General features: G+C 32.9%; 1 protein-coding gene across 1 annotated transcript in view; it reads left to right on the plus strand.

Annotated features, from left to right (window-relative positions):
- The first annotated feature begins 358 nt into the window (after positions 1-358).
- The window catches only part of LOC110373281 (head-specific guanylate cyclase), a 92,981-nt gene continuing 78,923 nt past the window's right edge, over positions 359-14,416 (plus strand). The window contains exon 1 of the mRNA XM_064039460.1: positions 359-572. The gene's annotated coding sequence lies outside the window, so the exon portion shown is untranslated. The remainder of the gene's footprint in view (positions 573-14,416) is intronic.

The following is a 14,416-nucleotide window of genomic DNA, read 5'->3' on the forward strand; positions in this document are numbered from 1 at the left end:
TACCAGAGGTTCACAAAACCTAGCATACTTGAACACTGTACCAACACAGGAACGAACAAGCTCAAATTAAAGGGACACCAATCTTAATAACATTTCCATGCACAGCTTAACCTTTATCAATAAAAACCACTCGCCCGTCCCACAAATGGCAACATCAAACAAATAAAAAATATTACCCAAAACAATTAAAAGTCATCCCTTTACCAAACAAAAGCCGAATAAAGACATCAACAAATAAATCATGAAATAATAAAGCATTTTGTTGAAAATAATCGCGCGATTCAAACGCAATCGCACCATCTGTGGCAAGCCTAAGCGTGCGCACATCGGTCTACGTATACCAACTTTGCCTGCTACGGCAGTTTCGCGTAGACTCACCAACTGACGCTACGTCGTATCAAATACGAATCCCGTATCGTATACCAAATATTATACCAAATAATATCAGTGTAAAATAATATGTTCGTGTTGTGTAAAAATTAATTAAGTATTTTTAGAATAATCAGTGTAGTGTTTTAGGTGACTGTTGTAAATTATTTTTCTCGTTGTGTGGCTTCGGAAAGTCTTGACAGGTTCGTACCTAGTTTTATATTGGATTAATTATTTAATTTCGTTCGGTTTTCTGAAAGTTACTTTGACTTTCTTTGGTTTGTTCTGTTACTGGATTTTGGTAATACCTACTTGATTTTTCAATTAAGTGTTCGTTAATTTATAAAATGTATTAATGAATTTTTTCACTTTGAATGTAAGTCGTATCCTACAGAACTGTTTACTTGACCTTTTACACCATTTTTATTTTACGAATCCTATGTTATGAAATAAAAGGTTTAGTGTAAAAAAATCGATACAAAAGTAAATTCTATTTGTTTATATATTTAGGTATTATTTATTTTTGTAATATACTTCTAACAGTCTAATTGAATCTTGTATTTTTATTAACCTACTTGTAAGTAAAATAACCGGATTCTATTACAATATCTCATTACTTTTTTCATTTTAATTAGGAGCATTTTTTTAATGAATGATGATGATTAGTATTGTTACCGTTACTTACATAAATTAGATATACAAAATGCCATTTTATATTAAATACGCTTTTGGTGTGTCTACTGCAAATGTATGGTGTATTAAAAACCTATATTTTAACATAATATAATTTAAATAAAATAAATTATACTAGGTACAAAAAACCACGCCTATCTGAATTTTATGTATATAAAAATTAAGTATAAAAATAGAAAAAATCTCAGCCTCCTAAAAATAAAGCCTTCGTCAATAAATAATATTAATGTTACCTTTCAAAATGCAAATTTCTCCATCAAGTCGGGTAAGGTGTTAAAGGGTACGGTGTGATTTACTAATCGGAGTATCATGGTAATCCAACCTTTTTAATTTATTCATTGAATTCTTTACTAAGTGTATCCCAGGAATTTTGTAGAAGTTTTTAGATAAAAACTTTAAGGAAAAAAATGTTTAGCTTGTGAAATACTGAAATATTATTTACATAGATATTTACAATAAATATCAATAACTATCCTAGTAAAACAACTAAAAAGCGTCAAAAAATTCGTCCCCATCGCTGTCAACTGGGAGCGTGCCCAAGAGGCTGGCAGCATTACCTCGTTGGATCGCCATGCTGATTCTTTGTCCGAGGTAATAGCCAGCCTTCTGGTCACGAGAAGTCTGAAATATTAGATGCTATATTTTTGCCTTAAAAATTGAATACTTAATATTACATTTCTTGATGGTAGGTATGCTAATATAATAGTAAAACAATATAAAAAAAAAATAGATTGATAGAACCTATGTATCCTCCGTAAGCGGCGGACTACGGAATAGTAATGATTCTTCAGGTTTAATTTTATGGTACAACAAACATAATATATTGCATTGTAGTATTTTGTACCTCCATATCCAAGCTGAGAACCTCTTTCTAAGGTATGGTATTTTTTAGGTCGATTAATTAACCTGTATTTCAAATACGTGAACGATGATTTTGTAATTATTTTGTACAATTTTCTTTAACTTAAAAGAGCGTGTGCGAATAATTAGATTGGGTTCAAAAGGCTCCTTCTTAGCCACCCAGAACCCTTAGAACATGCTTTATAAATAGACATTTTGGCACAAATAGCTATCCTTAAAAATATATAGGTATATACATAATCTATCTGATTTTAGAATCTATTTTTCCTTATAAATCTTACAGGAATCTCCTATCTCCCACTTTGAGGCAACACCTTAAGGCTGTGAAGAATTCTTCAGAACTATCCAGAATAGTTCATGTGATAAATTCAATTTGTATCTTTTCCTCAACGGATTCTTACAGGCAGTTAGAATCGCGTTTCATGGGCTTCAATCACATTTTATTAAAGTCCTTCGAATACAAGTATATGTTATAACTCTACTAAGATTTCTTCTATTTACAGAATTAAACTTATCTATATTATATTTCATATGCTGTCAATTTTAATTATGTGAAAGGTATTTCACATAATTAAAATTGGTAAATTGCTGTCCCATGAAAAACTAACAGTAAGTGAAGCAGGGTTTTTAAGAAATGAAGCCCAAAATGGCTGTGTTACAGTGAAGTCAAATAAAACTAATTTCTTTTTATTTGTACTTTATCTTTAGGTTCATTCTTAAAGACGACAAAAGACGAGACACAAGTTTGGCAATCTATACCTGATACAGATACCTAACAACCTTTCTAAAAGCAGGAAAGTCATCCGTATTGCCTACAATCGTAAACAAAAATAAGCCTTCGCATAAGTAAGGCAACAAAAGCTATTAAGAAACTTTATCGCTTCTCAAGTATGCCAAGTTAGTTTGAGTCAGGTCAAAGCAAATCTTGGATCCATGTCTCTCAATCTTGGCTTCTCTTCAAGCTATAGATAAGCAATGTTGTATCTGTTTATATAAGATGCAAAATAGAATGGTACATTGCAGAGGGGCTTGTGGCTCAATAGCAGCCACATACCTTCATAAATGTTAAACTGTTTTGGCTGTGGTCGGAATAGATGGTGCTTTTTCAAATTAAGATCTCATCTTTTCTCTTAGTGCGAGTTAGGTTGTTGGTCATTGCTGTCATTAAAGATCTTTGCTTTTTTCAATGTTAAGCAAAAGCCAGAATGTATGATGATCATGCCTGTCTAAGGAAGGCAAAACTTGGTAGATAAGTCCGTTACTGTGGAAGTCAAATAGGTATTGACTTCATTTAGCCAGGTTTATTAAATGAAGATGCAGACTTAGCTGGACTAATAGACTTGCTTAGGAACTTACTGTCAATATTTTATTTGCAATGACAAGAAATAAATACATAGGTGAGTTTCAATAACATATCCAGATCAATCCCGAACTTAGAAAAAGTTTATACGACAAATCATTTACGATAGAATAATTCTGAAGTCAAATGAAACCCGTGAACATAAAATATAGCCCATTCCTAGCATGTGGGTGGCTATGTGATAATAAAAAATACATTTTCGTTTTCCGAACGCTAAAATTTGTTTATGGTAATTTATATTTCCTGAAGTCTCTGGTTTTGTTTATGGTCTGCAATAAATATAACGTGTTTGATTTCTGTTATCGTTATGACTGATTAACCTTCATAAGTCATTTATTTATAGCGTTCTATAAATATCGGGATGTCTAGTCTGGTTTTTTGGGCGAGGTTTGGAAGTTGGTGAATTAATCATAGAGTAGGAGTATTGTTTGATTTCTTAGAACCTTTTGTAAGGAGGCGTTTTTCTTTCATAATGGATTTATAATATCCTTGTAGCTTTATGAATCTATGATAAGGAGATGTATATAATATACTATTTCTTCTTTGAGATTTGCTGAAATGTGATGTTGGGTCCAATAAACGCTGATGTACCTTACAAGTTAAAGAAAATTCTTAATTCGTAGATGTTTTTAATCACCATGTTAAGTGGTACCTTATTCATCTTATGCTAATAGTATATTTTTCTGCTACCTGCCAGTCTAATTAAGGGGTATTGGGTTGCCCAGGTAACTGGGTTGAGGAGGTCAGATAGGCAGTCGCTAATTGTAAAGCACTGGTTAGACTGGAAGCCACCCCGACACAGTTGGGAAAAGGCTCGGGAGATGATTTGTATTCTATTCTGCTTGACACAGAAATCGACTCCAAGACCCAGAGTTAACTAGTTAGACTAACGGGCAGTTAAAAGTTATGCAAATATTATTATCAAACAGTTACCGTTTCAGTACTGAGGAAGCCGTTCGTGTAGGAAAAACAAACCTATTAAATTCCGAGTAAGAGAATTTTACATATTTTTGATGGAATTGCAAATTCGTCATTACGCGTAGGTAGGTAGGTACGCTGGTGAGGATCTAGTATGATTTTAAAACATTTATTTTTGAGTAAACTACTTTAAAGACTTTTACTTTTTAAAGTTACTCCTAAATATAACTATATTTACTGAAAACAAGTTTTTCAGTATAATGACTGTCTTTGGAATCTGCGATTTGGGTAGGCAGGTTTATATGTATACATACTTAGTGTCTATAATATTTTGTACTGATGTAGGTGTGTCATAGACATTAGTCTATTCCACATTTTTTACCTTTATTTCAATCCTTTGTATTCTCAACAAAAACACAAAATTAGTTTCCCTCCAATATTAAAAGAGAATTATTATTTTTTTGGGACAGCAAAATGATTCAGGATCTCATCAAAATTCTTGAAATGTTACGAGTAAATTGTTCATTTTCTTGTGAGAATTGCGTCCTACTTGTCAGTAATAAGTTACTGTGTTTTTTTGTTTAGTTAATTTGAGAAATAAGTAGCTTCAAACAATCTTGTGTATTTGCTGTATTTATTTGTAATAAAGGATATGTTATTTGTCTCTAAATCAAGTGGCTCTTGAATTAATTTGATCTAGACTTTTTGTACACATTTTCTAAATAAATTGACAGGTTACTAAAATCTACACTGATATTATAAAGCTGAAAAGTTTATTTTTACGCGCTCATCTTAGGAATCACTTTTTATATTATTTTTTCAGTGTTAGATAGAACATTTATCGAGAAAAGCGTTAGGTTACATTTAATCCGGATGTAAACAATAGTTCCCAAAGAAATATTGGTGAAACCACTGGTAGACGCTAGTATAATTATAATTTTATAAATAAGGCAATATTATGTACAAGTATTTCCTCCCTAATTAATGTAATTTCTGACCTCTCAATACTGATACACAAACGATATCCATTCCCCGCTTAAGGACCGCACAAAACCAAAAAGGTCACTTTATTACATACGAGTATTGCACTCGTATTTCCCCTACAAACGTTATTAGACTCGGAGCCACTCAAATCAAGGAGTGTCGGTAACAAAACGGGTCAAGTAGTAACGTACTGCAATACCTCGGCATTGACAGGGTTGATTACATTCTATTTTTCTATTTTGTGCTATATAACTAAATATTTTGTAGTATAGTTCAAAAGGAATAGGTATTGATGAAAGGTCTGGCTATTAATAAATTTAAAAATAAAGCAAAAATATGTACAAGCTTTTCCTCACCACATAATGTAATTTCTGACCTCTCTCAATACTGATACACAAACGATCACTTAAAGACCCCACAAAACCAAAAAGGTCACTTTATTACATACGAGTACTGCACTCGTATTTCCCCTACAAACGTTATTAGACTCGGAGCCACTCAAATCAAGGAGTGTCGGTAACAAAACGGGTCAAGCAGTAACGTACTGCAATACCTCGGCATTGACAGGGTTGATTACTTGTTTTGTTGCTACGTATATTGCTCTGCATTTACGGGTTAATTGGTCGTTTAGAAGCTAAAAACGTTTATAATTAACTTCAGGTAAATAATGTTATTTTTGGAACCAATTTGGGTCATGGATGTGGTTATTTTAGCGATTTTTCTGTTATGACAGACATGGTGGGATCATTCTATATATTCGGAGAGTACGCCCAGGAGTATAACAGTACGAGCTAAAAAGTAAATTACACAATTATGTTTATGCTATAAATTATTTGATTATTAAGTTTTTGACACAGTGTATAGAAGAAAAATATATGCTGCACCGATAATGATACATTGTTTTTTACTGGCAAAGTCTAATAATAAGTAACCGTCGCATAACGGAACGTAAAACACTAACCGTTATACTTGTTAAACATCATGAAATGAAAACAGTTACGACTAAATTAAGACGGTCCAAACTCGATTTCTGTAAATAGACATTTCAGTGAGGAGAGATTTTGTAAACAAAGTATAAAGAGTTCAATACGCTTTCCATCAATCATTTCTTACAGATATTATAAATTCTTTGAGTATCTGCTCCATCTGACTGTCAAGTTGATTTTAGAAAAAAAAAATCAAAACAAAACAGACATCTAAAAACACTAAAACCAAATGAAACTACTTTCAGGTGCATCGGTTTAGAAGTCGGTGTTGCAACTTTGTTTAGTTCATAACCTAAAAGTAGCGCCTAAAAGTAGTGTTTTTAAACAGTTTTTTAGGTTTTAAGTTTTTCCAGAAGTCGATTTTATATAGAATCAAATACTTAAGACACATTGCTTTAAAAATTTTATCATGATTCATGTCAACGTCATTCTTTTATTTGCCTCTAACAAAATCAATTTGTTTTTGTCCATTTCATGCACACAATTTATATCAAGTCTCAAGGCGAAATTTTTAATTATAATTAAAAATTATTTCAATGGCCTTTTCGTATAATGTGTTCAGTTAAAAAGATTATGTGGCGTGACAAGTTCGCGTGCAGCACCACCATTTATTAATGTTAGTTTCTTATTATTTTGTACTACATTGCTAACTAAATATTGGTTTAGCAAATTTTTTTAACAAATGCAAATTTATATAGCGTGTCCTAGTTTTAAGTCAATTTTAATAGCAGCCTTTAAAATCAAAAGGCTTGCTTATAAGCGAAGCAATTTCTAATGAGCTTTATAAAAACGTTAGTAATTTCTCCAAGTGATTTTTAATGGAATTTATAAGAAATAAAAGTCATCAATAACGTATTTCTATCGACGACCTTTACAGCTTTTTCACTCTGGTGTATTTTTTGACCGTATTTTCCACTCACTGTAGGTGAAAACACTCTTGTTCTTTTCCTTCTTGTCTCTCCATCTTAAGTTTATCTGGAAGAGAACACCTACTTTAATATAGTTCCAAAATATGAAAATTGGTGTACATAGTAAAATATGTAAGTGTACAAGTGTATAAGTGTACATGTATAGCTATCTGTTAATCTGCAGAAATATTTTTGCAATTCGTAATTATACAGTTGTGGAACAATATTTAAGCTCCACAGGGATTCCCTCCAAATGAAATGTCTAGCCATGCATGAAAGTTAATATGAATTATAAGTTTTTATATTTATCTTGTAATTAATCATAGTGCGACTGGTTCACAATTTATGTTACCGTAAATAATGAAAAGCTTTTGGCTTGATTATTATTTTTCTATTTGATAATGGTTTTGGTATTTTATGCTCTAGCTGTGCTGTCATTACTGAAATTCTTAACTTATTTTTTGAACTGAAATATTTTCAATATTTTAAGTGTCCTGGTATTGACATTTGTATTCATTACCATGACTTACCCTACTAAAATTGTAGGAACTACTCTTTGCATTCAGACAAAAAGTGGCCTTCCTTATATGAACTGTCTTACACTAACATTTTTTTTATTGGACCTGTTATTTCTGGCGCTGCACTTGTACCAGACAACATTTTCATCAGCTTTACCATATAAAATTAATACAGAATTTGTCTACCTAACACGACTAGACAAATAACCTAGATCGCTTACGAATTTATCTCACAAACGCTCGAGCATTCATCTGGGTATGTCATTGAACAAATTCCTCTCTTATCGAGTTTTTCGACGAGGCCTTGGGCCGCTCGTTAAGGCGCGACGGGCGGCCTCGACAAAACTGCATCTTCGTAGTTTAACCGTAACGTGACTTGAATTCAACGAGGTAATCGGTATTTGTGTGATGTGGTATTGTGTTCTCGAGTATTTATGTTTTTATGGAGAAGAATAAAATAGTGTAGGTACAGAAATAAAAAGTAGGTATGCCCAATTTTATTTTTAAAACTGGATAGTTTAAAAAATCTGAATAACTTGCAAAAATAACACTCATGCATGGAGTCTTTTGTGTTCAAATGCCATGATAACTCTTTTGAACGATCCCATTGTGAGCTTATTTTGCCATTTAGAAGGTGCAGAAATAAGTGTTTTACAGATATCTACGAATATATCTTACACTATCATATCATCACTTGCCATATTTGCAAAATAAAAATTCTATTCTAAAAAAAATATAGTTTATCAAGTTCAAAAATAATTAAGAAGAACAAACAATATCAATTATGTCTATGTTATGTAAACGTTATATTGTTTATTTATGTACAATGAAAACAAAAAAAAAACATTATGTAAAAGTAATGATATTTATGTTTAGTGAAAAAAAAAAACATGTGTATAAAAACTGCCCCTCCTACTACATTCCTAAATGGATATCTATTTTCAGCTTCTGAAAAAGCAACTGCAGCGAATAATACACTCGAATAAAAAAAGTTAACAACTGCAATACGTTTCATTATTCAATGAAAACCTCTCATAACTAGCGCCACTTGATCATACAAAAAATTGAGCTCGTAAACTCGGAGCGCGTGTAGCATCGTAAATCATCGGATGTTTTCGCCAACCCGAATAATGTTCGGCTTATGAAAGAGGATAAAAAACACGCAGTAAGGAATGAGCGGAGATGCCATAATGCAGGTAGGTCTTGCGCGTTCTAGGTCAACTTAGTACGGTGGAAAAGACCTAAACGATCACTAACGAGGCGCTCGGGTTCTTTTGACATCTGTCAACGATTTTTTGGCTTTACAAAAGATGGTCGGGTTCAAGGAAGGCGTATAAGTGAGAAGACAGTAACGTTTCTCGTCCCCCGCATACCGGCATTTTGACGCGCTACTTTCTTAGGGAATTTTCCATTATGGCACCTCCGCTAGGTTCTTTTGTTCTCCACGATAAAAAATGATTTGTTGGCTGCTTCAAACAATGATGCACCATCTTTGAAGTAGAAGAAATATTGTTTGTTTCTGTACTTGAGTTTATTTTAGTCGGTTATGATGATGAAGAGCAGACTGTTTTGTACGTATATGAGGCAATATGGATGAGTTAATTCTGAAAGCAATGGTCTGAATTCTTCAAAACATACATGTTTTCCCTTGATGATCTCCTTGGCTCTATGGCGCGAGTCGATCGTCGATCATCCTCATCATGGTTCATCCTCTTCAGTCGTCTATGTTAGGATCGGTTTCCAGTCTAGCTGGATGGAGGCCCTCTGCTCAGATTTCTGAGCAAACTCTTAAATACTCGTATCGACTGCCAAGGATGTTCAAATGACTGCTGAGACCCACTAATTGAAAGTGTCTTCCGAAAAACAAGAGAATTCGTCATGAAAATATGGTCACGCATCCAAAGACCGACCGCGCTTGGTGAGCTACGAGCTATTCTGAGCAGCATTTTTGCAACATTCAGTAGGTACTGAAAAATCCTTTAAAGTTCTACCTTTAGAAAGAACAAATAGAAGGTAAAATGAGCTCCGTAAATAGAACTACCTCTCATGGCAGTTGCAGTTCTTTGAGTAACGGGACGCTGTAAGTAAATAAGTTTGTTTACCAGCCAAACAGATAAAAGTATGAAGCCGTTGTTCCGAAGTATTGGAACTATTGTGTACTTAATGTGGTATTTTTCAGTTTGCTAACAAATAGTTTGCTTTTAAGTCTTTGCATGTGGGTTTGGATTTCGCTTTTAGGATATTGGTTGATTGTGTTTCGGTTTTATTATGTATTTCTATGTTTGCTGAAATATCTCAAATGAAATAGCTATATTTCTGAGTCTTAATAGGGTTGCTTTTATTAATTAAAAATGTCTGTAAAGTTAACAGTAACAGTAAATAATATATATGGTGTGTCGCACATAATGACAAGATGTTGTAAATGAAAATGACTCCTGTGGCTAAACCACTGAATGGATTAGGTTAATTTTTTTACAATTCGCCATAGAATATCATGTGATTAGGTACGACACACCACCCAATATAAGGTACTGGTACCAGGAATTATTTGAAATGAAACATGATACATAAAAATCATATAAATATATTAGTGTGGAGGTGAATAGTAATGCGCACATTATGATCATGTATCTGGCCAGTATTAGAATGAGAAAAAAATTTCATTAGTTTTATGGTTCCGTTGAAAATAAATATCATCCAACCATCGGCCGACAGTTTACTCTTTATACATAACCTTCTTCAAAATTAATTAAAACTAAGCACAGCATAATATCGATTTAGGCAGACGACACAAGTGCGACCCACATTGCAGTCTAAGTTTCAGCCTGTGGGTAGGCAGTTATTTTTGGAAATAGGTCGTACGGGAGACAATGTGGAGTCGGTGAGGCACTATAGTATACTATACTATGTGGCACGTTTATCTCGCTTGCTGTTTTAGTAAATGGAAGCAGTAACGAGGTGTAGGGGTATCTATATGTGTTTCTAGCTCTAGGTGGTCTAAAGAGGAGATTCTGCAGGTGTGTGGTACTGAATGGCTTAGATAAGCACAAAAGCTTCTGGTCTACTTGCTCTAGAAAACAGTTAATAATTGCATGTAAATATAATTTATCAAATGAACTCAAAATTGTGCTAAAAGATGACCCGCGAATATTTTTAAAAGCATGTTTGAGTATGCCTGAACCAATCATACTTTACCTACTTATAGTCCTCTACTTATAGTCTCAAAGCGAATTTAAATTATTATTAATTCTAAAAGACACATTTCAGGTTACATTTCTTGAATCGAATATATCTCAATATATGTAAGTTAGTTTTCAGCACAACTACGTTGTGCTTATCAAGTCTAATTAGATATTAAGTTACTTACACATAAGATTAAATCATAACACGATTAACGTTCTACTAAACAAATGAGACTCAGATTACACTGTCAACATCAATTTGCTTTAGCACCTCTTCAATTTATACACTGTATACCATAATTCTACAAGGCAAAACCACCCTTATGTCAAAAGCGTAAGACACAAAATTGCTTGTGAAATATCGCGAAAAATTATTATCAATGGCCCATGAAGGTTAGAAGGTGATTTTGCGTCGTCTTTTGTTTGGCATTGTCAATTTTGTTTAGCGTTTTCTGTCTGGGTTTATTCATAAATGTTCTAATATATTTTTTTTGTATTAAGTTTTTTTTTTCTACTGTTTCACCCACGTCGCTAGACTACATACTTGAAGGTTCTGGATATATATAGAAACCTAAAGGAATCCTTAATTCTAACCTCAATTGATTTAGCAGCCTACTGTAAAACACAATACTTAATCTTATTTTTGCATTCACAAAATTTTACCCCTATAAGAAGGAAAAAAAGTATGACGAAAACTTTTACCTATACAGAACCAAGTTTAACCATCAAAAGCGTTTGTTGGAGTTTTGAACATCAAATAACGGAAACCACGAAAAGCAAATATTCTTTCTGAAAGAAAACTCTAAAACACCGACCGCCATTCCAAATTACTCAGCTGTCTTTTCCCCAAACAAAAAACCAATCCAAATGTTTCTTATCGAATTAGTTCTACAAAAACTTTCGTAATAAAACTCGACAAAAACAAGAAAATGTGCCCATATCAATCCCGAACGTATCTCGAAAAAGCCTGTTTTATAGCCCACAAAAACGCCACATTCGCAATAGACCAATAGGACTCGTTTAATCAGCGGGCTTGTATTTAATCAACCAATCAGAGCGCCAATCGTTGACAGTAAATATTATCGCGTAGCCAATAAAATTATATTAGTGCGAATTGAATGGGCGGCATAACGGATAGGCTCTCAAAATGATGGCGTTATGATTCTTTTTATGGGAAATCTATTGACCGATTCGTCGATGAAGGAAATGGTTGAATGTTGTTTTGGTCTTCAAATGCCAAGTGAGGTTTTTTTTTATTTCCCATGAAATGAAATTGTAAATACACGGAACATTTTTCACGGATTTTCTTATCGGTTTTTCCGCACGACGATGCGTGCTGCGCGCAGAAAAGTTAGCGTATGTGTTTTTGCGACAAAAACCTACCTTATCAATATAAAAGCATATTTTAGTTACCTACACTCAATGTTTTACGTATTATTAATGTAAAAATTTATTTAATCTTTACATACTTCATTGGATACGCGGAATAATTCCTACCAATCACGCTTTGACCTATTACTAACTACATGTAATTTCTTCATTACGTCATCCCATGCAACTCAATGCTTGCAATTTACTGAACAATAGTCGAAGAAACGGTCTCAGGGTCACAAAATGACGTCACAAGTCCCTCTCACGAAGGAGTTTCGATATTACACTCGACAGTGACGTCACAACTTGTTAATTAAGTTTAGGGGTAAAATTACTTTGTTTTTCGTGACCGCTTGTAATTAGAAATCAGCATATTAAGTTGACCTCAATAGAGTTTTATATGGCTATGTAAATATTGAAATGAAAATTACTGAGTCAGCATCACGAAGGTTCAGAATCTACAAGGGGTACGCTTTCTGCAAAAATAACCATTTTATAGTCCCAAGAATTTTGCGAAATTTTACTCCTAAGGGGTGAAATGATGTAGCAATTTTTGTATGTAGATGAAAACCCATGGCCTGATTGATTTGAAACCCATAGATCACATACCACAACAAAATTTTCTAAATTGAAAGGATAGTATGAAAAACATTTTTTTTCATCATAGTCATATACATGAATTAATTATGTACATATTACCTGAATCATTTATCATCTCCGCTAGGCCTTAATATCCATTCAATACACAACATTTTTTCTTACCATTTTGGTACTTTCTCCCGGGAATTGATGAAGGAAAAATTATATACATTCTATATACATTTATGTAATGTACATTCATATATTCATTAGCAATTAATGAGTCCTTATTAGAAGCATACGTCGGAGTAATGACTTATTGAATCGAATGTTATATGTTATTAATTATGATTGAATATGATATATCAATTTCTTTTGCTAATGTAATATTAGTAGACTAGATGTTTCACGCGGTTTCACTCGCGTCTCAAGGGATTTATACTCCATGTATTTTATGCTGCCCTGGTACATGGTGAGCAGTAGCTATATTACTCAGATGATTTATGCAATCCTAGTTGTTTTCTTTTTTGGTTTGACATAATTTTGTAAATTATTTTTTACAAAACACCTGCGACCTGGGGAAACTTCTTACCACACCTGGACAAAAATAGCCCATCTACAGCTTAGGCAGCAAAGCTTTCTAATTGTTGAAGGTGATCTAAGAAAAATCGGTTCTGTAAATTCGGAGCCTAATTCGATACTTACAAACAAATCTTTCCTCTTTATATATTAGTATACATTATTGATAAGTAAGTTCATACAGATTCTTGTATTTCATCAAGGTAATTATTGAATCCATGTATAGGTTTTGTGTTCATTAATTAATACGTAATTTAGTGGATTCCTTGTATTAATTGTGTTATATTGGAATAACTTAGGAGATTAATCTAAGGTTTACATGAATACGTATAGTCAATATAGATTAATATTCTTCAGCATACTATACAGGTAATTACAATTGATTACTCGGTTTCAGAAGTTACAATACTTGCATTGTATTGATAAAATAAAAAAGTGAAATGTTATTACAGATTTTTTCATTAACAAGGTAAATATTTCAAGGAAAATCAATCATACTCTCATTGAATTATATAAATTATGATAATCATGATGATCATCCTACATAATTAAAAAGCTGACAGAAGTATAAACAGGTATTAATTCCTACTTAAACATTAACATACAAAAACTCGGAATGATTGCTTCCAACCATCTATTACAAACAGATTTAAAGAAATCCTATTCAAAACACTTAAAACATAAAATAGCCGACGAAAAGCAGAAATCCTCACAATATAACGAATTCTCTTTCATGGCGATCGTTTCGTACACAATATGGCGTCTTTTTGCAATTTATTCGACACTTTTCATTCCCTTTTTACTACGAGGAAGTTGCCTCAGGGTATTCGAATGATAAATAGACCATAAACTCGAAAAAACTCATCCAGAATATTGGCAAACAATTTTTCATGATACATTAGTCTACACTCTGCATTGAATTTGCAACTGTATGCAGTCAGCATAAGGTTGATTTGAGAGTGTAGGGCTGTTGGATCATAATCATGCTGTGTCTAATAAATAACTATAGTTGTGTAATATTTAAACCAAATGCGCTAAGTTGGATCGTATAAAGCGCAGTTTGCTGAAATGTTTACTGGGTGAGATAACATTCTATTTTATTATGCAA

This window comes from Helicoverpa armigera, chromosome 19, assembly GCF_030705265.1.
Source record: "Helicoverpa armigera isolate CAAS_96S chromosome 19, ASM3070526v1, whole genome shotgun sequence".
Lineage (NCBI taxonomy): Eukaryota > Metazoa > Arthropoda > Insecta > Lepidoptera > Noctuidae > Helicoverpa > Helicoverpa armigera.